This window comes from Hetaerina americana, unplaced genomic scaffold (assembly GCF_022747635.1).
Source record: "Hetaerina americana unplaced genomic scaffold, ioHetAmer1.1.p SCAF_9, whole genome shotgun sequence".
Taxonomy (NCBI): Eukaryota; Metazoa; Arthropoda; class Insecta; order Odonata; family Calopterygidae; genus Hetaerina; species Hetaerina americana.
In genome coordinates this window covers 21,287,835-21,314,695 of record NW_027287538.1, presented here as the reverse complement: position 1 = coordinate 21,314,695, position 26,861 = coordinate 21,287,835, and the positions used below count along the sequence as shown (strand labels likewise).

The 26,861-nt window shown below is 39.5% G+C and overlaps 1 protein-coding gene across 2 annotated transcripts in view; it reads right to left on the bottom strand.

Moving 5' to 3' along the window:
- Nucleotides 1–24,384, bottom strand: part of LOC139698693 (semaphorin-2A-like) — a 185,556-nt gene extending 161,172 nt beyond the window's left edge. For both annotated transcript variants that reach the window (XM_071597570.1, XM_071597568.1), the window contains exon 1: nucleotides 24,143–24,384. The gene's annotated coding sequence lies outside the window, so the exon portion shown is untranslated. The remainder of the gene's footprint in view (nucleotides 1–24,142) is intronic.
- Between the last annotated feature and the right edge of the window lie 2,477 nt (nucleotides 24,385–26,861).

Genomic DNA, 26,861 nt, shown 5'->3' with positions numbered 1-26,861 from the left:
CCGTTTTTAACTGTGCCCTTAACTCTCTGATGGCGGTATCCTGTAACTCATTAAGAATCTTTCATTGACCCGCCCTAATGATAATCGTCTCCATAAACGAATCTTTCTCACTTATCTCCCTTGCCGAAAATGGTATTCAGTAGCCAGGCATAATGGCAGTCCGTTGCATTCGACCTTAATTAGGTTTCGATCCGTAACGAGAGCGCGTGATATCTTTGAAGCTGCTCGCGTTTATGCTACGATTTTATACTATATATATATATATATATATATATATATATATATATATATATATATATATATATATGCTTTCGTAGACGTAACACGGAAGTGCCGAATAGTACAATACACAGTAACACACAATGTAGAAACACAAAAAAAGAAGAACACTCACACGTTATTTCTTGATATTTCGACGGAAACAATCCGTCTTCCTCTGAAGATATAGAAGTAATGATATATATATATATATATATGATATATATATATATATATGATAATATATATATATATATATATATATATATATATAGATAGAGAGAGAGAGAGAGAGAGAGAGAGAGACAGAGAGAGAAAGGGAGAATGTTGGGCAAACGAGGAAAGGGAAGGAACAGGATAGGGATGTTGGACGGGATGAAGGGAGGAAGAAAGTACTCAGAGATGAAGAGGGGTCTGATGTAAAGTAGGATGTTGTGTTTTGCTAGGGGTCACAAAATATTTAATTGGTAATTACGTGCATCCAAAAACCTACCTTAACCGGTAGATTACCTAATAATAATAATAATAAATAAATAAATATATATATATATATATATATATATATATATATATATATATATATATATATATTCAGGGGAAGAGAAAATCCACGAAAACAAAAGAACAGAAATGTTTTCAGCGCTAACCATCGAAGGTGTTTATCTATCGTCTTGGAATATTGGCTCATCTAGGCAGCAAAGTCTTGGTGTTTCATACTATTATGCTGGAAATTACATTGCTGTGTCAAAAATTATATTGTTATGTTCGAAATTACATTGGAATAAATTTATGCTATATTTTATTTTCTATTTAGGAAATTGTATTGTTATACAATTATTATAATTGTTATGTTGGAAATTGCATTGTTATGCTGAATATTGCAAAGTTATTTTTTGAAATTGTATTATTATATAGGAATTTTTGTTTCAAATAAAATGTATCCATGGATATAGAGCCTCTCCCAAAAAATAACTAAATTACCATCAGTTTTTCAAAATTGCAAATTATTCAAAACGTTCATCTTCGGGCAAGAACGAAATATTCAACGCAGAGCGATTTAAATTTTGAATTTCGAGTTTCTCCTCGCGGCACACACCCCTTCTCAACACTCTCTTTATGGGACCACACCGAAAAGTTTTTCCATTCAGGACCCGCTTCAGAAACCTTCATGCTTGGTCATTTACCGTCAGCAGAGACGATGAGAGGACGATTATTTTGCAAAACCAGGTTGGAAATACAAGCGAGGCACACGCTAAAGCCTCCACATTTCTTTCCGTCCTTGTTACGTCATAAAAATATCCATATTTAGATCACACACCATGAGAAGTGCTAAGTAGGAGATTGAGACAAAGATAAACACAATCACCCGTGATTGCGATGCATATGAGGAGGAAATGGTAAAAGAGGCATGAGGAAGAACTGGAGACAGGAATGGAAGTCGGTGGGGAATTCATAAAATCAGTTAGGTTGGCTAATGGCCACGCTCCAGTCCTTCAGTTAGCCCAGGAGGTTGCAAGCATTGCTGAGTACATCGTAAATTCAGTGAGATAGGTATGGGATGGGGGAAAATTTAGATATATCAAAGGTTATGCGGGTTTATAGAAAGAGAAAACCTAGGGTAAATGTCAAAATAGGAGGGCAAAAACTAGGGAGCGTAAAACAGTTTCTCTATTTCAATAAAGATCTGGACCATGATGCTCAAATTATTACAAGAAGAAAGACATAAAGCAAGGAGACAAAGGTGGAGGAGGAATTAGTGAAAAAGACGTTGAATACACTGGTTAAGAATTATTATTATTATTTAGGTAATCTACCGGTTAAGGTAGGTTTTTGGATGGACATAATTACTAATTAAATAATTTTAGACCCACAGAAAAACACAACATCCTACTCTACATCAGGTCCCTCTTCAGCTCTGAGTACTTTCTTCCTCCCTTCATCCAGTCCAACATCCCTATCCTGTTCCTGCCATTTCCTCGTTTGCCCAACATTCTCCCCTCAATTACAGTCTTCAAAATCCCGCTGCCGGTCAACACCCCCTTCATCCACTTTTCCTTCCTCCATAAGATTGCTCCCAACAAACCCCTCTCTTCGCCCACCATACCAAGTACTTCCTCAATGCAACAATTTCAGAGTGTACGTAAGTACTTCCTCGTTTGTTTTCTTCTCGGTCCATTTCACCTTCTCCATTCTTCTCCACACCCACATTTCAAAAGCCTCCAGTCTACGTCTATCCTCCTGCTTCAATCACCACGTTTCCGCGCTGTTCATAGCTACGCTCCATATCAAAGTTTTTACGAGTATTTTCTTAACATCCTTACTCAACGTCCCCGTCATCAACTCCCTCCTCCTTGTGAAAGCCTCTTTGCCTAGCACAATTCTTCTCCTTACGTCCCTACTACTTTGACCGCGTTGGTCCAAAACACTACCGAGATACGTAAACTGTTCTACCTGCTCTAGTTTTTGCCCACCTATTTTAATGTTTAGCTTAGCCTTTTTCTTTCTAGAAAATAGCATAATCTTTTTTTATTAATATTGAGAAAACGTATACATGGAGCGTAGTTTTGTGCGGCGCGGAAACATGGTTACTGAAGTAGGATGATAGAAGTAGATTGGAGATTCTTGAAATGTGGGTGTGGAGAGGGATAGAGAATGTGGAGTGGACAAAGAAAAACAGGCAGAGGAAAGTCTAGGCATGGTATGGGGGAGGAGAGAGGGGTGCTGGGAGAAATGCAAAAGGAGACAGGGAAGAGAAATGCAGAGCATATTAACCAAGGGTGGAATGATTTAGAATAATATCTACGGTGATTGTGAAACTTGACAGAACACAAATCTCCATTCTGTACGTTTTAACCAAGTAAATTATACAAGAACTCAAAAGGCAAAATGGATGAGGAACGATACTGATGCCTTAGACACTTAATCGATATTGTACGTAGTCATAATTTTTCAGGGATACCAAGTTGAGCACATCATCGATGCTGATCAATTAATCAGATACCATAATGCACCATGCCTAATGTTGCATGCAATACTAATCAATCTCTTCGGCAAATCACGCCATTGATTTTCGTGCATGGTGATGTTATTACTTGACTCATCCTAGAAGACACCGAAACAAATCATTATGAGACACACCATGAAGCCGATGTTTCGTTCTCGCATCGATGTTTTCGTATCAAATCACGATACTGGAGCAAGAACATCGAAAGATTTTGTCCTGGATTTCTCATCTGCACGTTCTGGATTGAGGGTCGAGGGCACCCTACCCATTGGCAAAATGGGTCGCAAACCTCTTTCGTAAGATGAACAAAGAGAGAAAGGGTAAAACGACCGGGGATTTTAGGGCCCAAGGGACACTACGAAAACGTACGCACACAAACACACGAAAGAAGAGCTCTTGGCTTCCAAAGGTCACCGCCGTAGGGCTAAAGGCAGAAGTGCTGGCAAGGGAATCCGGGGCATGCATGGGCCGTTAATGCGGCACTTCAAACGGGGAAGGGGGGTGGGGTGGGGGGGGTTGGGAAGGGCGGGGAGATATCAGCGATCCGGGTGCCGTCATGTGTATTAAGGGTTCAAAACGGAAAGGGAGTTCGGGGTGGGCCATTCTCTCAAAGCGTTTCCCCTTTTCCCTCAACTTGGGTCAAAACCACACAGGACGGAGCCGGAATTCTAAGCTAAGACTCTGTTAGGCGGAACATATTTTTTTTAGATATTTAAGACATTTTTTTAGAGATTATTACCCTGCAAGTCACAGCTAGGGTGTGTGGAAGGGTGTGAACACACACCAGATTAATATTTACCCAAATATGACCCTACCGCGGTCGAACAATGTTATTATGATACCCTATCGTACGTGGAAAAAATGATATCTTAAATCTATCACTTGATCTATCTAATTTTACTAACATGATCTCTCCCAGCGTAGTACGATGGGGGTATTAACACATTTTCAGCATCACAGCTAAATAGACCTACTTCCAATTAAAACCATAAACACAGTAATCAACCCGAAGGTCGGTTTGGTAGGTGATGGTAGAGTTCACCCTGTACTAAGCCCTATACGGCGTGTGAAAATTCACACATCAGGGTAGGGGGGCCAGTTCCTTTCCCTGTGCCGGTTATGGTTTCCCAGGAAGATCTGGTACCCGAAAAATCACTTTAGCTTGGTTGTAGCTGTAGCTGCCCAGAGTGCCTTGCCCAGGAATCGACCCCGGGACCCTCCAGTCAGTAGTCCAACGCTCTACCACCTGGACTACCGCGACCCTCTACCAATTAATGCAATAAAATTAATCAGCAACTTAACATTCAATCCGTGAAAGATTCCTAGCCTAGAACCTCAAATATTTTGGATACGTTACTATGCGTATCATAACAACGTTTTACAAATCTAGCTCCTCTACGCTGCACGCGATCCAATTTGGCAATCAATCCAACTGCGTGAGGATCCCATACACCTACTTGCAGCGTAATCTTAATAAGGCCTAACCTGTGAAAGGTGACATTTCTCTTTGACCTTTTCATCATATTTACCCAGTACTCTTCCAATAAATCCTAATTTTTTGTTACCTTGTCCACATATTCCCCGTATGCGTTTCACCATGGAGAGGTCGTGATTGAAGGCAACGCCTAAGTTTTTACTCGAGTCTACACATTTCATTTCGGTGTTCCCGATTCAGTAGACGTTCGGGAGGGAATTGCTCGTTTCCCAAAAATTCATCTCTACGCACATTTTCAAGTTTAATCCTGATTGCCAGGTGTCGCACCACTGTGGTCTACCATTAAGGTCATGTGATAAAGCTGTTGTGTCCTCAGGATCACGGATATCACAGTAAACCCCTGCAGCGTCGCCAAAAAACGTATCTTACTAATGACTACGGAGCCAATGTCGTTGACGTAAAGTAGGAATAAAAGAGGAATAAGATAACACTTCCCTTGGAGAACACTTGAAGTAACTTCTACTGCAATCTTTTACTACTCTCTATACCCGACCATTCAAAAAGCCTTCAATACAATCCCGGGTATTTTTATCCATTCTATATGATTCTAGCTTTTTCAGTAGTTTACTATGAGGTACTTGGTCGAAGACTTTTTAAAAATCGAAAACTGCGTCCACTGGAACATTGCTCCCTCCCGAAATAAGAACATTATGAAAAAAAGCGCAAGTTGTATCTCGTAGGATCTACCCTTTCGCAAAACCATGTTGATTTTTCAGGAATAACTCCTTATTATCAAGGTGTCTCACGATCGAACCAGCTGCTATATGTTCCCTAACCTTGCACGAAATGGATGTGAGGGAAATAGGTTTGTAGTTGCTCGGCTCCTCTTTGTCTCCATTTTTAAATATTGGTGATACGTTAGCCATTATATATATATATATATATATATATATATATATATATATATATATATATATATATACATATGTATATATAATAATAATTATTATTAGGTAATCTACCGGTTAAGGTATGTTTTTGGATGGACATAATTACTAATTAAATAATTTGTGACCCACAGAAAAACACAACATCCTACTCTACATCAGGTCCCTCTTCAGCTCTGAGTACTTTCTTCCTCCCTTCATCCCGTCCAACATCCCTATCCTTCTCCTTCCCTTTCCTCGTTTGCCTAACACTCTCCCCTCTGTTACAGTCTTCAACATCCCGCTGCCGGTCAATACCCCCTTCAGCCACTTTTCCTGCCTCCATAGGATTTCTCCCAACAAACCCCTCTCTTCGTCCACCATACCAAGTACTTCCTCGCTTGTTTTCTCCTCTGTCCATTTCACCTTCTCCATCCTTCTCCACACCCACATTTCATATATATGAATATATATATATATATATATATATATATATATATATATATATATATATATATATATATATATATATATACCCTGCAAGCTACCAAAAGGGTGTGTCACCAGGGTGAATACACGCCAGACATAGATACGTTTTCCAATCTCTGGGAACGTTGTGATCTACCAGCGACTATTAAAATATTATTTCAAGATAATGCGCAAATTCCGAATCTGTACCCTTAAATATACGAGCGGGCATTTTATCGGACCCGGAGGATTTATTTGGCTTGATGTTTTTCACCCGACGACACTAATCTACAGGGAAATAGTGAATGACGCAGATCGTGAATAACTTTGCATCACAAAAATATACATAGAGTTAATCTAGAAAAATTCATTTTTCCTCTTAAAAAAAAATCTGGATTTCCCTCCATATATTAGAAATTAGGCTATTTATCGAAGAAATTAACATTTACCGAAAGGAAACCATTTGAAACGAGCTCTTTTTGAATAGAAATGAAGGGGAAACTAAGCGTGGAAAGAGCTGTTGATTAATCTTGCAATGGATTTTAACCTTCCCCTTCCCTCTCTATCTCTCTCTCCCAAGAAGGAGAAAGGGAATTGTTTCCGTATAAAGTTTTCAGATTATCCGGGTTTATTCGACTTAAAAGAGTGGAGAATCACCTTCAAGCACGAGGCCATTAAGTATGTGTGTATCTTCACGCTTGGCCTACCACCACAATTCGTCTCTTGGTTGGCCGCCTCGAAATCCTTTCAACCTAGGGTGGAAGGTTCATAAGTTCAGGTTTATGAGTAAAGCTTCCACACGCAAAAGTTGGGCTAACGATGACATCCCAACAAACTGGATCGAGATACAAAACGCCCGTAAATTCCGAACAAAATGACATTAATAAGAGTTTAGCGAAACAGACAAATCAAGTGCGTAAATTTTTAACATAAATTTACAAATCAAAAAACAAAATTCCTCCAATTAGAATGGTACCTAATTAAACACTAAACATGATTCATTTGTACACAGTGGTGTCCAATCTAAATCACATCTATTTACCGTATCCGCGACAGACCTACATAGAAACGACCCCTGATTAGTCTACAATTGTCAACATTGATATTGAGTGACGTACAAAACGGGACTTTCATGGGTCTCATGCCCACAAGTGTCTTCAATAATTGAACCTCAACAGTACCCGTATTGTGGAGTCGAAAAGCCTTGATAAATCCAGTTTCAACGCTCGCAACAATCAGCACCTGTCGAGGCCGTGACGTCACAGTATACGGACATTTGCGTTAGGGTTCGACATTTGCAAGCGCGGTCCGCAACGATCTCCCACACTAGTAATTGAAATCTCTACTTGAAAAAAAGGGGATTTTAACATGGATTCGATTCATCATTCTTTATTTTATTTTTGTGGAGTTTTACGAGTTTTCAATTGACTTCTAGCCAATCATCCCCCGATGGACTGTTTATTTTTTTTCAGAAAAACGTAGAACACGATACGATTTTTCTGGATTTCTTTTGTCCGCGAACAATACGGATTACGACAAAAAAGTCAAAAGAGTGCTTGTATAACTATTCAGCCGGCAGAAAAAAAAACTTGGAACACAGCGGACATGGTTGAGTCCGCTCGGTTTTAAGCCCGAGGTTCACGAATATCCAATCACGCCCGCTCTCGATTCAATCCCTATATATATATATATATATATATATATATATATATATATATATATATATAATCATTCCCTCCTAGCGTGCATCAACCCGTGGATTAACTTTTTAAAGTTCCTCTACCAAAAAATTAAACGCGTTTCCTAAATGGGTGAACAGTAAGTAGACTTTCCACCAAGAGCATTCAATCCGAGTGCGGATCAAAGGAGGATCCCTCCGATATCGACGGAAGGCTGAAACCGACCGAGGCTCAACTCTCAATGGGCTCTTCAAACATGACCTAAATGGCCTAATCCCAACGGCGGCTTCATCTCCTCGCGTTCGTACTCCCCATCAGAATGAAACGCGGTGCTCGTCAAAAATGTCGACGACTATTCCCTGAACACGAGTCTGAAAAAACTACAGAATTACCTAAAAAAAGAGAAAAAGAATGGCGAGGATAAAGTATAAATATTCTTCATCGCCATGGATGTTGGCGCAAGTGTTCAACACCGGGGAAAAAAAGGCGATACTTTTAAATTTTTTTTTGACGGAACCATTACACAAAACACTACCACCACAATGATACTGGATTCTTCATTTTTTCACGCGGGACGAGTATTTATTTATTATGTACCCTGCGAAGCCACCCCAAGGATATGTGCCAGAGGGTGAATACACACCAGACTAATTTTTACCCGAACATTTAGTACGGAAAATGTAAAAAAAAGTCTCCCCATTGGATCGGTGAAAGTCGATGCGAATGAATCATCGTCATGGTGATTGATGCGGGAAGAATTCGTCGAGGTAACCAAGGAAACGGAAGCTGTGCGAGCGCGCTCACGAAGTGACGTATTGTTATTAAATGGCCATCTTCCGCCTTTGCAAGGCATGGACAGAATTTTTACTTTATAATACTACAATATCTGTTTCTCAATTTTTAATAGATATCTCTGGCAGATCTAAACAATGAAATGAAATACCCGCCCTTATATCTAAGGATCCTGCTTCAGATATTGCGCCGTGGTCCGATAACACTTCCCTGGGCAACACCTGAAGTAACTTCTACTCCATAGGAGCTAACTCTATCCATTACTACTCTGTGTACCCGATCATTCAAAAAATCTTTAATACAACCCCGAATATTTATATGCATGCCATATTCTTCTAGCTTTGTGAGCAGTTAACAATGAGGTACTTTGTCGAAACGTCTAAACTGCATGTGTGAGTGTCTTTTCTTTGTTTTAAAATTCTATATCAGTGTTTTTATATATTTGTGCGTCGCCTAAGAGCGCTCTATTTCGAATATAAATATATGTAAACACATTTTTATTTCGAAATAGCGCATATCTGGGTGTCCCAGTCATTTAAAACCCCCCGGCTGAACCAAGCCCGAAGAATGCATCCAATAGCTGCCTAAAAATCCCCTGCCACCCTCTTGTCCATTTCCTATTGGTCCCTTACCTCTCCTTCTCTCTTCCCTCCCCCGCATATGTCCTCTCCGCTATTCCCCAAGAACGCCATTCTGATGACGATGGTCAAGCCGTCGACAAGTCAAAACTACATATGTGAGTGTCCTTTCTTTGTGTTTCTATGTTTAAAAAATCTACATCTGTGTTTTTATATATTTGTGCGTCGCCGAAGATCATTCCATGGCTTGCAAAGTCGTATGGCCCCAGTGGGGCTGCCATTGAGCGATGGTGTCGATTTAAAAACACTATTGCGGAAGGCAACGGGAAACCACCTCAATTATCATTCCAAAGATTTACATGATGGACTATACAGAGATTTTTAGTCCTGGCAACTACGGGACTAGGCCCAATCAGCCGTGTGTCGTTCTCGGCAGCGGGGGAGGCAAGGCTTCCACGGTCGTCATCCCACGAAACCCTTGCAAGGGAAAACGAGCAGCAGCAGGACAAAAGACGCAGGAGAAGAAGACCACATTAGTTAGAATAGGAACGTGGAATGTTAGGACAATGATGAGGACAGGGAAACTGGAGAATATTAAGCGAGAGATGGAAAGGGGAAATATAAATATATTAGTCTTATGCGAGGTGAGATAGAAGGATTGCGGGGATTACTGGAGTAGTAGTTACGGAATAATATGTATACAGCGGCGAGGACGAGAGCCAACGAGGGGTTGCCATAGTATCAAATAAAGAGGTAGGAAGAAGTGCAGTTAACATAAAACAAGCAACGGATAGAATATTACTAGTAGAGATAAAACAGATATAATCGTGTGTGTTCCTACAAGGGAATATTTGATACCAATGGGGGATTGGAATGCGATGTTAGGTGAAAGAAAAAATGGTGATGAGGGGGTGGACTACTGTTTAAGTACGAGGAATGACCGCGAAGAAAGGAATTGAGTCCTGTAGGAGATAGGGGTTAGTCATCACCAACACTTGGTTTTGAGACCACAAAAGGCGTAGGTATGCAAGGAAAATACCAGATGACTCACAAAGGTATCAGATTATATTATGGTTATGCACAGTTTCAGGGACAGTGTGATGCACCTCCGATTTGTGGCGTGGAAGGGACAAAGGATGTGCGGGGAGACGTCGCTCTTTGCCCGTCCAGGGAAACTGTCACAATCGTTTTTTTCATCCAGCGGACGGATATGGAAGACTGTAATAGAGGGGAGAATTTTTAGACAAACGAGGAAAGGGCACGATCAGGATAGGGATGTTTGACGGGTTGAAGGGAGGAAGGAAGTACACAGAGATGAGCAGGGACTTGATGCAGAGCAGGATGCTGGATTGTGCTTTGTTAGGATTCACAGATTATTTTCCTTATATCTGTTTCTGTATATATGAGTATATATATATATATATATATATATATATATATATATATATATATAATATATATATATATATATATATATATAAATATATATAGTCATTCAAATGGAAATAGATATAAGGAAATTGAGATAGGAACACACATAAAGGACGAACAGGGGACTTGACCCACGGTGCTTTTGACTCGCCGGACCAATTTTCTAACTACTTGAGCTATCGAGGAAATGTAATTTACACTGAAATCTGCGGGGCCTTAATGCAACCAAGTGCCCCGATTCTTTGGCCAAGAGATGGCGTTAGGGAGCCGTTCCACCCACCAAAGGAGAAATAGACGACACACAAGAGGAAAGAACAGTAGGAAAGAAATTATGCCCCTTAGTCAGGGAGCTGTTTTACCCTACACGGAACCTGACGGGTGTGACACGGAACTTCAATAAAGAGGGATATCTGAACTTCCTTATCCATAAAAAAACCTTACAAAAAAGAGCTTCCAATAAGTCCACTCCCGGCAACACTTGCAAGAACAGATACAAACAACTCTCCCAACCAATACCTCACGACTTAATCGTGGATAATTACAAAAAATAAATACGATAAAAAACTGATATCAATCCGATCACCTTTAAAATAAGCCTTTCGAGCTATTTGTTTCGACAAGGGAAAAATTGACACTATCTCATGAGGGGTGGGCGGGACCGTTCGTGAAATTTATCGCTGGGAGACCGGAGATCGCTACAAGAATCTAATTGTATATTCCGAAAACGTTCCCCGGCGGGCAATTATTTCAAAAAGAACGCGGTGAAATTATCCCAAAAAGTGTTGGCACAATGCGACAGCGATAACGGATATTGCATAATTGCAAGATTGTCCAGGGGAGAGTAAAGTGTGCGTGGGGGGGGGGGGTTCTCGGATTCGGATGGTCACGCGAATTGTCACCCGAATAAAAGAGGGAGAAGTAGCATTTGGATACCGGAGTAGGATGAGGAGAGAAAATAGGGCAATTTTTCGGAGTAGGACACGAGACGCATTAAGGGTTCTCGCTTAGTCTTTTGTTTTTTTTTATTAATTATTCTTTTATTCTCCATCTCTTTTCGAAAACAGCCATAAAGGTAAAAGCCTTCCCGCTTTTTCCGCGATGGGGTAGTGTTGCTATGGTATTATGGCTTCGCGCCATGAAATTCCTACAATAACAATTGAGGTTTGCCAGGCCACGTGATCTGAAGGGACGACAATGCCTAAATTTAGGGCGTCGTGAGGTAAACAAGCGTCGGGAATATCGGAGAAATCCTGTTGATGATAATGGAAGCTTGACCTAACGGTTTGATAAGATGCACTGACATGGACCGGGTCAAGGGAAAGAGAAAACTAATGAGATTCTTACTGGTCAACATTGCGGTTCATCGACAGTTACCATCACCTGCTTATCGCAGTTCATCCTAGGCCTTACTCAGGAATTCTTCCCCTTTCTATGCTTCCTTCAAATTATGAACTCCAGTATCATATCGTGCCTGAAGATACCCCCAATCAATACCCTCTTTCCTCATCTTCAAAGACCCTCCGCAAACCTATCCCTTCACCAACCCATCCAAGGACTTACACACTCGTCACAATGTTCATCAATTTCTTTTTCAGCATTCTTCAGTACCACCAAATTTCTGTCACTTCTGAATCTTCTATTTCCTCATATTCCACGTCTTCATGTCTTCAGAAAAGTCTCCGAGAGTAAATCTTGAAATATTTTTTCTGAGTGTCCATTAATGTCCTGTTTTCCCAAAAAAGCTAATCTTTAAGATAGATAGTATTCTTCGCTCTACCCATTCTGCTTACTATATCCCACCTGCATCTTCAATCTCTTTTGATTTTTGCTGTCCAAGTAGTAAAAAAAACTCTTCCATTTGTTTCAGTGTTCCTTTCTGAAAATTTTCTTCTCTACTTCGACTGCATCACCTTATTTTTTTAAGCTTATCCCATCTTTCAAAAAAACAACAGAAATTAAATTTTACTATGCAATAAACTACTGCATCAGTAATTACTAATGAGCCAACCACGACAATCGAATTAAACAACATCCCCTCGCCTGAAAAAATAATTACCGTTACCACGTCAATTAAAAAATATTCTTAGGGCTAATTGGTTGATTATTGAATCAACAATTGAAAATGAATCCCAAACCAAGTACTTGGTTTATCCTGAGATTTCGTAAGAAGGGTAAACTGTGATATTCGAGAAATTACCAAAACACTGTCGGGGGGGCTTATAATATTTGAAGGAATCCTAAAAAATCCCTCTCGCTTAATTAGCCATGGGGATCAGAAGAATAAAAGGGATACGTACTACGTATTTTCCGCGCACGCCATCTGAGTAAACGGGTGGCCATTCTTGGAGGACAAACAGGGCGAGACAGGGACAGGACGTCCACTCAATAAGCGTAATGAGGAAACGGGAGAAAATTAACTTGAGAAATAATCCAGTGCATCAAATTTTTAAATCCAACTAACCCAATCACGTAACAACATCTAGACAAGTATTATAAAAAAATTATGACCAAGGGAAAACTGATTATTGATTGCATTAGTTCAATCAATACTGAATATATCTTCCAAATGAATGCGTAAGGAATCTCTGAAAAACATATATAAGTAGCTTTTAATGCGGTGGGGAGTTTTCAAAAACGATTAAAAAGAATAGCATGACGTATGCGATGATATTAAATACTTCTAACGCTAATTACATGAATTACTTGAGTTGTCATGGAACAATGTATAAACAAGGTTAAAAATAGGGGATAACAACCATACATGTGTGTCTTAACTGACATGTTAATGTTTAAAAAACAAAACGCTCCCTAAGTCATGGTTATCTGTTAAAAAACAATTAATCATACTATCCTGTAAACGTGATATACTCGTGATATCTCTTCAAGGGCTGTTAGATGGTCAAAACAATTCCCATCAAAATGAGTAAAAATTCTATGAACATTCTCGTGTATTACGTAATGATTCGTTTACATCGTGACCACCCTGAGGGCGCGGGTTCAAATCCCGGCGGTGTTGAATATTTTTCAGAGGTATCTCGATCCCTCCTTGAGGTGCTTCGTGGAGGGCACTTTGAGTGAGTACGCCGTCCGTCGGATGGGACGCTAAGCTGTGGACCCCTTGGCGCCTTTCGTAAATAGTAGGCTAATGCCGACGCCGGGTTTCTCTCCACCCTTCATCCTTCCCTGTCCATCCCTTATGGCGCAAATGACCTCAGCTGTCGGTCGCCTCCCCTCAAAACTACTACTACTGATATCTTATTCAAAGGATATTAACAACCAACCTTTAATATGTAAATTTGAGTGAATGGGGAGTTTTAGTTATAAGGATTTTCAGATTGTAATCAGTATATTTCGACAATATTGTTCTGACACCTAATTTTGTTCCATCTGTGATCTAGAAGAAGGCAATTTATTTATTTTATTTATTTTATTTATTTTATTTATTTTATTTATTTTATTTATTTTATTTATTTTATTTATTTTATTTATTTTATTTATTTTATTTATTTTATTTATTTTATTTATTTTATTTATTTTATTTATTTTATTTATTTTATTTATTTTATTTATTTTATTTATTTTATTTATTTTATTTATTTTATTTATTTTATTTATTTTATTTATTTTATTTATTTTATTTATTTTATTTATTTTATTTATTTTATTTATTTTATTTATTTTATTTATTTTATTTATTTTATTTATTTTATTTATTTATTTTATTTATTTTATTTATTTTATTTATTTTATTTATTTTATTTATTTTATTTATTTTATTTATTTTATTTATTTTATTTATTTTATTTATTTTATTTATTTTATTTATTTTATTTATTTTATTTATTTTATTTATTTTATTTATTTTATTTATTTTATTTATTTTATTTATTTTATTTATTTATTTTTATTTATTTATTTATTTTATTTTAAAACATAGTTCACATACAGCAGTAGCGCCATTTTACAGTGAAAAATATAACAAACACAAAAGAGGACAAAAGACAATAACAGCATAACAATAACAACGAGAACCAAGCATGGACCGGGGAAAATTTTAATTTACTGAAAGGTGGGATAAAGCTTGGGTGGTGAAGTTGTTGCATGATAAATTATAAGGGTCGACAGTGTGAGGGAGTGACTTTAGAAGGGAGGAGAGGTGAAATAACAGTGAGCGCTTGGTGAGAGATATTCTAGGAATGGGCAGATGGAGTACGGAGAGGGTGCGGGTGGATCGGGTTGGTTTCCTGAAGTTGAAGAAAGATAGCAGTTCAGGGCAATCAATGGTCGAGTTTAGGGTGTTGTGGAGGAGTTTTAAATCAGCTTTAAGTCTGCAGCTTTGGGGACTAGAAATGGATAAAGAAGACAGAACAGCATTTGAGGACATATTGCGGTAAAGTGGGACGACTCGGTGATTGACTATTTTGGCAAAGAAGTGAGAGATTCCATCGAGGGAATTAAGATTAGTTGGGGATGAGGTGGACCAAATGGGGGAGCAATATGATATGATGGAAAGGACAATTATTGAGAAGTATGAATGGAGTGCAATTGGATCTTTAATTTCTGTTAAGCGGTAAAGAAAGCCTAGTAGGGACATTGCTTTATTTTTGCAATTGTAAAGATAACAATCAGATTCCTTAAGAAAGTCTTGGGATATTACTCTTGCACCTTTACTTGTTTCTTACTGAGCAAATAAAATGTTTGAATATTGATTATTCCCTCGTGGGTGCCAACAAGTAAACACGAAAGTATGTAAAGTATGTAACATAGTATTATGGGAAGGGTCAACCCCAGCCGTATACTCTTATAAATGGACAAAGGATGGGGGAGGGAAATTAGAGAACATATATGCAGTAAATCGATTTTTTTTAAATAACTGACATAAAAAATAAAATAAATATGATTGAAAAAACTAAAAATAAATAAATAGATAGATAACGCAAAGGGGTTAGAACCAAAATATGTCTGGCTAAGGTTTACTAGATAGCATTGACCCTTGATAAAACACTCAGAAATCCTGGGCTAACGAGTACGGCTGGGGTTGTCTCTCTTCCCATAATAGTCACACGACCGTAGTTACCGTTCGCTTAATACATGTAACATAGTTTTTCAAAAGTCTGCACGCGGTCACCGGCGGAACAACAATCGAGGAAATGATGTAAACTTTCCTTTTGTTGGAAATAATTGTCTGGCAAACACATGCGCTGTCATGGTTTTTTTTTAAATTTCACTCGGAGTAATCGGCTATTCAGCAACTGAACGCGAACCTAATGATTTTTTTAAATATCTTTACTTAATCCCAAGCATCTCAGGTGACCGCCTTAAGATTTTAACAAACGATAGCACCACGGTAATCCTCTCTTAAAAGTCTGGAACGCGCAACGAGAAGTGGAGCAACATTCTTACATTATTATAGAAGGGAAGGAATTGTAATAAGAGGAAGAAAAAATAATTGAAACGCAAATGAATAAAAGTATCACTTGCAAGAATACACGAGCCTTCGTCGTCAAGGAGAAAAAAAGGAGAATCTGCGAGAGAAGTTACGAAATAAAAGACTCGATCAAAGAAGCTGATACAAAAATATACTTTTCCACGGAAATAAGACGCAAATGAGACTGCAGCGACGAAGAAAATGGAAGATTAAGTAGGCAGCGGCGGGAATGCGGTTTTGTAGGGTGGAGAGAGGGGGGGGAAGTGACGGAGATCGAGGGGGAGGATAGTGGTATGATTAATGACCAAGTTGCTCCTTTAGTGAAGCACGTTTTGAAGTCTACACGAGAGGAAGAAAGAGGAATAGAGGCCCATCTACACAGATATATATAAAGGCACATGGGTGATATTAAGTAAACTGGAAGAAAACCGCAAGCGAAATGGAGGAGAGAAGAAATCCAGAATGATTAAGGACGTGAAATACGCTCAAGAGGATGGAATTGAAAGACGCAAAAAGCACGTCATATCGAATATTACGAAGGAATAAGGGTATTTACGGCGTTGATGGCATTACATAAAGGGTAATGGAGAATATTGTTTTCCTTCGAATCAATTGTTGTGACGATAACCCTAAAGAACCCTTATATCCACGACTGAATAAAATACGTTCAATATCATATTCACAACTAAAGAAACCATTAGATTCAATCATAAAACTAAAAAGGGCTAAAACTAAAGTACTGAGCATACCGTAAGCATGGACCATAACGAAAATAATGCGCAAGATTTAATTTATTTCTCCGGGAAAAATAAATTTATCGATTTACGTACTCGTACAAATGCTTAAAAATTCTTCAAAATACTCTCCCCTTGCATCAAATACACTTTCGGAGACGTTTATGCAAAGCCTGGAAGGCACCATGATGACTCCACGACGGGAGTGTCTCCCAGGAACATTTTAATATGATTTTGGATGTTTTCCACGGTCTCCCAATGCTTTCCTTTCAGCTTCAGCCGGGGAAACAAAAGAAAGTCACACGGCGCCAAGTCGGAATCGTAAGGGGTGTGTGCTCCGAGCCAGGTGAGTATTGAAAGTCATTAGTGAAAGATAAAATTTCCCGGAATCGTTTGAAACCAGACTTAGTATGAGATTGTTCGCCATTAAATGCTGAAGTTTTGCGCATTGTTGTGAGAGCAAGAAGTGGGCATCATCGGTGGATGAGACGTCACCATTTCGGCCTAATGTTAATTCAACGACAATTTCTAAATTATCCTTTAAAGGTCACCAGCGGAAAAACCCAGGACAGTAGTGGTGAGGGTTGGAAAACAATGCCTGAAAAAAATGCTATGGAACTTTAAAACGAATATACCTCTGTACACTATCTTCAGAAGATGTTTAGAAACCTGGCTATTCAAGTTAAAAACGTCTTTACTTCGCGGAATCTTGAGTTGCTACATCTTTCAAACTTTGAATTTACTTCAAAAATTAAAATTATTCTTCTGTACATCTAAGAAACTGTGTGGGCGTAACACAGTCATTGTTGATCTTATTAAATTGTGGGCTGATGTAGCCCACACTGTCAAACAAAACTTTCACTCGTAGCTAAATTCTTGGAGACTTTATTAATTCGACAATAAATTTCCTCTTTTTACCCTAATCTGGCGAATGGAATTAATATGCACTAGTTAATAATGATATTAAGAAAAGACTCGTAAAAACTTTGATATGGAGCGTAGCTATGTACGGCGCGGAAACGTGGTAATTGAAGCAGGAGGATAGACGTAGACTGGAGGCTTTTGAAATGTGGGTGTGGAGAAGAATGGAGAAGGTGGAATGGACAGAGAAGAAAACAAATGAGGAAGTACTTGGTATGGTGGGCGAAGAGAGGGGTTTGTTGGGAGCAATCCTATGGTGGTAGGAAAAGTGGATGAAGGGGGCATTGGCCGGCAGTGGGATGTTGAAGACTGTAATTGAGGGGAGAATGTTAGGCAAACGAGGAAAGGGAAGGAACAGGATAGGGATGTTAGACGGGATGAAGGGAGGAAGAAGGTACTCAGAGCTGAAAAGGGACCTGATGTAGAGTAGGATGTTGTGTTTTGCTAGAGGTCACAAATTATTTAATAAGTAATTATGTCCATCCAAAAACCTACCTTAACCGGTAGATTACCTAATAATAATAGTTAATAATGGACGTATGTTGAAGACTGGGATATAAATATATACAATGGAAAACGTTAGGCAAGTGAAATGGAGGCAGCGAAAGAGAATAGGCATGTTGGAGGGAATGAAGGGAGATGTATTCTGACTTGAAGAAAGGTTTACTGTAGTACTTAAAGAGGGTGTCAGGTTGTGCCTTATTAGGTGAGGCTTAAAGATCTAGCGATGATTATTCTGTGTACAATCAAATCCCACCTTAGACTGGCATTCGATAAAATAAAGGGTAATCATTCAAGTCTTACAATTACTCTAGACGGAAAACGAAATCAATATATACTGGTTTACAATAGATGTATGATGTAGAAAATCCAAAAACCTACCTTACACGGTAGAATACCACATAAGACGAATGCCAAGACAATTATTAAAATGATAAGAATAAGAAGAATTTTGAGGATATAAGAAGTATAAGAAATGGAGGCACAGAAAATTGTGCACTCACATACATAGAAGAAAACACTTAAAGGATAGAGCAATAAACACAGTAATCACCCCCAAGGTCGGTTTAGTAGGTGATGGTAGAGATCACCCAGTACTAAGCCCTATACGGCGTGTGAAATTCACACATCAGGGTAGGGGGGCTAGTTCCTTTCCCTGTGCCGGTTATGGTTTCCCAGGAAGATCTGGTACCCGAAAAATTCATATAGCTTGGGTGGAGCTGCAGGTGCCCAGCAGAGTGCCTTGCCCAGGAATCGAGCCCGGGACCCTCCGGTCAGTAGTCCAACGGTCTACCCCATGGACTACCGCTACCCACTATATATATATATATATATATATATATATATATATATATATATATATATATATATATATATATATTAATATATATACATACAAAATGAAGTCCTCAGAATTAAACAAAAAATTGAGGCGGGCAACAAATAAAGCAACAGAAGCTTGGCGTAAGACGCAGTGCGAGGATATGGAAAGTCTGCAGAGGAAGAGTAAAATTGGTGCGCTGTATAGCAAAGTTAAATCTTTATCGGAAAGTAAGAAAGGGAGATCTATGCAAACAGTTAGAGATAAGGCGGGTAAGATAATAGTTGACGCAGGAAATATCCGAGAGAGATGGAAGGAATATAAAGAAGAACTGTATAGTAACGAACTTCGACCAACAAAGTTAGACATAGAAAAGGAAAATGACGTAGAGGAAGATAGCTTAGGTCCAGGCATACTAGACGATGAGATAGAAAGGGCATTAAGGTAGATGAAATTAAATACGGCCGTGGGGGTGGATAACATTCCCGCAGAACTATTGAAATGCTTAGGAAAATGTGGGAGGAAGAGGCTATATGGGCTGATCCGTAATATTTATGAGGAGGGAATCTGGCCGGAAGTCCAACGCTCTATCCCTGGACTACCGCGACTCCTACTTAAAAAAATATAAGTTTAATATTCGTCGTCTCCAGATAAAAGGCTGAACTATAACAAGAGGTATGCATGCTGTCTATTTCACCCGCCTTCACCCCCCCCCCCACTTCCTCCTCCCCTGCCCCGTTGCCAGGCAACCAAATTTCAAACACGTAATTTTTTTGTTCATGAGAATGTTCTGCGTGGAAAAAAGTAATAACTAAATGCAATTTGCACGCGATGTGGAAACGAAATTAACAAAAAAAACCAAAAAAGATCTAGCAGATACATATAATTTTCGAGAGTGACAAATGCACTTCCTTCACGAAGTGATAATTATTAACCAACATGTTCTCGTCAAAATGAACAATGATACGTCGCTTAGATGTTGAAAAGGTACGCTCGCTTCACGTTCGCTCAACTGCGGACACCTGACGTTTTTTTTAAAAAAAAATAAACTTTTCCACCGAACGACACTACAATAAATTACCTGCGCCACGAGTCACGGGATATAAAAAAAACAGATGAACTACTAATTGCCGTATCTAGCGAAATGTTTTTCACGTGAATTTGACCATTTCGATCTACGGGCGAGTGACATTTAATTTGAAGCAAAATCTCCTCATCTGGAGACAGTTTCTTAAAAACATAAGTCAGTTAGTTTACCAGAATAATAATTGGCACTGTACGGTTTAACGTACGTTTTCGATACACACAGAAAAGACACCACTGCTTCTTCTAAAGCCTCTTCCAAGAACACAAACCCTAACACCCGACCCTACTACCATAAACCCCCCCGTTCTTCAATTTCGCCTACTTCTATCCTCCCAACGTTCATTCCGAAATGCACCTACCCTATTCCCTTCTTAGTCGTTTGTCCTACACTCCATACGGTATATATATATATATATATATATATATATATATATATATATATATACCGTATAGAGAGTAGGACCCAATACCGTGATATATATATATATATATATATATATATATATATATATATATATATATATATATATATATATATATATCACGGTATTCCTCAACATCTCATGGCCAATCAAAACGCTGTGCATCCAACTTACCAGCATCCTTTGGATTTCTTTCCCAACAAAAACCTCTCTCCTATCACCATGCCAAGTACGTCTCCATTTTTTTCCTCCCACTCCATTTCCCCTTATCCACACACACATTTTAAAAGCCTTCAATCTACAAATATCATGTTGCTTCAATGCCCAAGTTTCCGCGCCGTACATAACTATACTTCTTATCAAATTTTAAACGAGCCTTTTCTTAACATTCTTACCCAACGTCCCAGTCATCGATTCTATCCTCCTTGAGAGAGCTTCTTTGCCTAACGCAATTCATCTCCTTATGTTCCCACTACTCTGACCATCCTGGTCCAGAACACTTCCGAGATAAGTAAACTGTTCCATCTACGTACTCCATTTTTACCCTACACTTTCAAACTTTACCACAACTCAGGGACAAAAATGTATTGAAGAATTTATCAATGTGTTAAAAGAGTTTCAAAAATGTTTGTTTAATTTTGAATTTAGCATTCCATCTTTTTAACTGTTGGTAATCCACCGTTTAAAGTATGTTTCGAATGGATACATTGATCAACATTTCCCTGCATCTCCTTCCAGGGCACAAACTGACACCCTTGCGACTACAATAAAACCTTCTTCAAGGCCGCATGTACTTCCTAGCTCCCTCCATTACATCCAAAATGCACCTATCCTCTTTCTGAACCACTTTCTCATCTGCGTAACGTCCCTATTGCAATGCATTCTTCAACATCCCATCGTCAAATCAAAACGGTCTACACACTCAACAATCTGTCCATATTAATTGCATTTACGGAGTCTGATGACGATAACAAACGGTTTAGGACTTGTTTAATTGCTTAAATGACAACAGTCACGGTTATGTAGCATTACCCCCTACCCGCACTTATAATAACTATGTGAAAACTTTGCAAAATATGTCAGATTACCATACACGGTATCAAAACTGAGATTATATTACAGATCGAACCTCATCCATATAAATTGATACTTTACTGTGAAAGTGCAAAGTTTATTTTTACCCTCATAATTAAGGAATTTCACAAAGATATATTTAAGATGTCATTTTTCCCACGGACGATTTTGGGGATCAGAATAACGTTGTGCGAGAGCGCTAGGGAGGGAAAAGTATTTTGGTCAAAAGTAGACCGGTCTCATCACCCCCTGCCAAACACCCTACAGGTACCTTGCAGGGTACTATGTAAATAAATAAGAATTTCATCGGAGACGAGAATGAACACCAAAACAAAAACGTACCCGCATGGCGAACAGGCGGGTAGTGAAAATATGTTTCTAAAACTTCGACGGAACTTGATTCATTTATGGTACATTTTATGTGCCAGTTTCGATTACAAAGATACGCAGTATTGCAGCTCGAGCAGTCGGAGAACATATTAGTTAGTGAACTTAATGATAATAGGTGAAGTGGACTGAGAGAAAAACGAACGAGGAAGTACTAGGTAAGTAAGGTGGGGAAGAGAGGGGATTGCCGGGAGACATCGTTAGGAGACAGGAAAAAATGTATGCAGAGCCTATTGATTGGCAATGGGGTGTTGAAAACTGTGATAGAGGGGAGAATGTTATGCAAACGAGGAAGGGGCGGGAATAGGATAGGGATGCTGGACGGAATGACGGTAGGAGGGAAGTATACGGAGATGAAGTGGGACTTGTTGTGGAGTGGGATGTTGGGTTATGTTTTCTTATGAGACACAAGGGAATTGTCGCCATCCAAAACTTACCTTAACCGGTAGATTACCGATAGGAATAATAATCAGGGCGAAACAGCTATTGCATCGCCCATCAATTCTCGAGAAAAATATGAAAACTGCACAAGCTTTTTCTAGCCATGCGAATTCGTTTGAGCATTCGTAGTGAAAAACGCAATGTTCCCAAAACAAAACACACACAGAGTTCGAAGTAGGCTTTTCGGGATGGCGACTTGCGTGGGTGACTATTTCCTGCGAAGGAGTTCGGCTTACAGTAAGCTAGCTTAGCTATCGGTTTTCACTGATGTCGAGTCACTTAATCCTTATTTCGAACCCCTTGCCTTTGTTGTGCCAAGAAATAAAATGCAATTTGGCACGCATAATCATACACCCTAGATGAGAGCATTGGGAAATGATGCTTGAATGTCAGTAATGCTTCGATGCACGTGACATTTGTGACTCACAAATATAATTGTTATAAATCACTAGCATCTGCAAGTCTGGATCATTATTAACGCTGTCGACGTTAAAATGAATCATGAAGGATCAACGAAATTCGAAATGATATCTTCATTCAAAATTCTAATGAAATTCTTCCAAAGGCAAGCCATTTATGACCTTAACTAAGGTAATATACACAAAACAAGCAATACAATATACAAGATGGTTCTCTTGATCATGCAAAAGCGTGTCACCTTGTGTTCGACGGGAAAACAAAGATGAACGAACCATTGTAAACAATGAAAAATTAGGCCACGATATGATACGGATTACATTTCCGCATTACAAAACATTTATGCTACACACAGAGGAATAATATGTTTCACGCAAACTACAAGTTCTGGTTTACCTACGTTTTAACTCGCATATTGGCAAAACAACTGCATAAATACACCTAACGCATGCGTTACAATTGTTGTGAATAATGGGGATTAACAACGAAAGTCGATTAAAAACAATATCTCCGGATAACAATTGAAGAATGTCACATGGATTGTTCAAGTTAACACAACAATACTCGTTTTGAAATGGATTGTAGTACGCCTTTGCACGAATAGCTTGACTGGAATGTTTAAGGTAGTTAATGCATGATACTTAACGTGAGATACACATACTTCCGAGTATCGGGTTGGGACTATCTGAGAAATATTATTTACATTCAGATCATATTATGATGTCTTAATCCTCTAGAACAGACAGAAAATATACAAGAGGAATGTGAAGAATCCCGCTCTCATAGTTTATCCAACCCTAGCAAAAACTCCCTTCAGAACTTCGAAAGTGAGCCACTAGAAAGCATTAATTCTTCAACAAAACGAGCACTATAACTGGGTGAACTCGAGAGAAAAATCCAGGTACATATATATGTGAATACGTGGGCATGGGACAGCCTGGAGAGACGTTTCCGGGTAGCATTTTCCGCGGAGTTTAAAGAATACATACAAACAAGGAGGGGTCGGTTGGCATTAGATATCATTCGTTTAAAAGAGATGAAAGGGATGCGGATGACCCTATCTTTCTTCCCGCGTCCACGTCGAAAATCATGTGCGTAAGTGACACGAGAAAAAGAAGCCAGGCAGTTCAGACTTCGGCATGCGATGCAGGAGAGTACGGGAGGAGGAAGAAACGGAGAAAGAAGAAAGCAAGGGGGGGGGCCCACGCCCGGGGAATGGAGGCAATCGATTCATGGCCGACGAAGGATCGGGAGGGGTCGCCCTGCCCGCTCGCTCTCCTCGAGAGCGTCGGCCGAGGAGGATAACGCTCTCGGGACGAACCAGACACAATCTCCCTCACCTGTTCAAAAGGAGAAGCAGGGTCACAACTCCTTCCTTCCTTCCCCCTCCGCGGTGTCGACGCCGTACACAGGTCACCGGGATGTGAATTGCTCGCAACAATCTCCCGAACGTCTGCACGGAATGGGAAAGCGCGCAACAAACAGACACAAACTCTACAATATTGTTATTTTTCACGGATCACTCGCGACACAAACAGCGAATACAACAACGAACCCACTCGGGAACGAAGCGATACTGACCGTTTTGCCGGAATGGGCGAACTGGCTGGGCGATGGGGCACGATTGGCAGCGCCGTTCCCCTCGTGGCGGCCGGGGGGGAAAATACTTGGAGGCGTAGGAGGGGAGATTGGAGGGGCGGAATGGGAATGGAGGGGAATGAGGAGATGGAGAGAGAGATAGAGGAGAGGGAGGGGAGGTAAAGGGGATGGGGGTGGAAGGGGGTAAAGAAGAAGGATTCCGGATGGGTGAAGGAGTAAGGACAGAGCGGTGGCTTTTTGCAATTCTTTTTTCTCTCGGCCAGCTATCCCTGTTGTTTGGTGAGGGGCGGCCGTGTACGCACAGTCCAACCTGCGAAAGGCGGAATACCTGGGGACCACGTGTCCATTCCGGATTGTGCAAGTTTTCCATGTTTTGGCAAAGTACGTGCATGGACGTGTTCACGAAAATTAACAGATGCAATGAATTAATAAACATCTTCTGATGCTCTTATTTGCCTATGTAATGCAGAAAAGTCCGGAAAAATAAGTAATATTAAACATCAAAGAGTGTTTTGTGGTGCATGTTCATGTGGGTGTTTCACATTCTTGCTTGTTGCGTCCTGGCTTCCGCGTTGTAGGATGGCTTTCGTGCTGCATCCTGGCGTGCAGTTTTTTGATGGTTTGCGGTATATGTGTTTGCATGAGTTTTGGATGAAGGGATTTTTGTATGAGTGTGTGCGCTGCTGTGGGTGTAATTTTCCATGTTGTTGTTTTGCATGTGTTATTGTTCCTTTTTACGGTTGGTGACCTAACACCCCCCGCCACACGCCCTTGCGGCGGCTTGCGGGGTATTATGTAGATGTAGATGAAAGTTATTACTACCGCAAGTTGGCGTTAACACACCGAACAATTCGAAGCTCCGAAAAAGCTAGCCAATAAATTTAAATCCTATCAATATGAAATAAAATTAACTATCGGGTTCAAGAACTCTATATATAATAATCAGTTATAGCATTCGTTCCCCTAAGTACATATTATATGAACGATATATTTAGCTCTCTATAGTTTTTACATCCCTTGCTTGCATCCAAAATGGCCATTCTCCTTTCCTTCCTTTATCTTCCCATCTTTCTCCCCTCAATATCAAAGTATTGTATTCTGAATCCTTTTTCCTCTCAATACAATCTCCTACATCCGCTCGTCCTGACTACTTCGAATTTCTCCCAACATCCTTTTCATTCCTTCAACCAAACCCACATCTTAAATGCCTCCAATTTACGCCTATCGTCTTGCTTCAATGACCGCATCGTACAAAGCCAAGCTCCATTTTCAAAGTTTTCATTCGTCTTTTCTTAACATCCTTATTCAACTTCCTTCAAATCAATTCCCTCCTTCTATTTCTCGACTCAATTATTCTTTTACTTATGTCCTCTCCACTACACTAACCATTTTGGTCCAAAACACATCACATGAATCAAATTTACAGAACTGCAACAAATGCCGCGACAGTAATTTTCAACTGAGCCATTCCCCAATATGCATTAAAGTGTAGATATTTCAAAGCGTACATGAAAGGTTAGTTGTTACATTTTCTCTAGTTTTGCTCTGAAATTTTAAACGTTAAGCTTACCTTTCCTCTTTTCTCGAAAATCTCTTAACATTCGCATACACTCATACGCAATCAGGCTTTACTCCGTGGTATTGTGTGATGTATCAAAGGAATTTGTACATTTTCACAGACTTTATTTTAAGATACAGCACCTTTCACCGACTTGCGGCATTATGGATTAGAATATTATAAATTTCACCTCATAACTATCGTTCTGTTTGAATTAATTTGTATCCCTCTCCTATCAAATTAATACGTAGGGTACGGGCTACTTTGGTATGGGCGTAAATTAATACGCCCATACCGAAGTAGTAAGGACGTAACGAGAAGAATTGCGCTAGGCAAAGAGGCTTTCACATGGAGGAGGGAGTTGATGACGGGGACGTTGAGTAAGGATGTTAAGAAAAGAATCGTAAAAACTTTGATATGGAGCGTAGATATGTACGGCGCGGAAACGTGATCATTGAAGCAGGAGGATAGACGTAGACTGGAGGCTTTGAAATGCGGGTGTGAAGAAGAATGGAGAAGGTGGAATGGACAGAGAAGAAAATAAACGAGGAAGTACTTGGTATGGTGGGCGAGGACAGAGGTTTGTTGAGAGAAATCCCATGGAGGCAGGGAAAGTGGATGATGGGGGTATTGACCGGCAGAGGGATGTTGAAGACTGTAATAGAGGGGAGAATGTTAGGCAAACGAGGAAAGGGAAGGAACAGGATAGGGATGTTGGACGGGATGAAGGGAGGAGGAAAGTACTCAGAGACGAAGAGGGACCTGATGTAAAGGAGGATGATGTGTTTTGCTAGGGGTCACAAAATGTTTTATTTAGTAGCTGTATCCATCCAAAAACCTACCTTAACCGGTAGATTACCTAATAATAATATATCAAATACTGCGCTTAAGAATGATTGTAA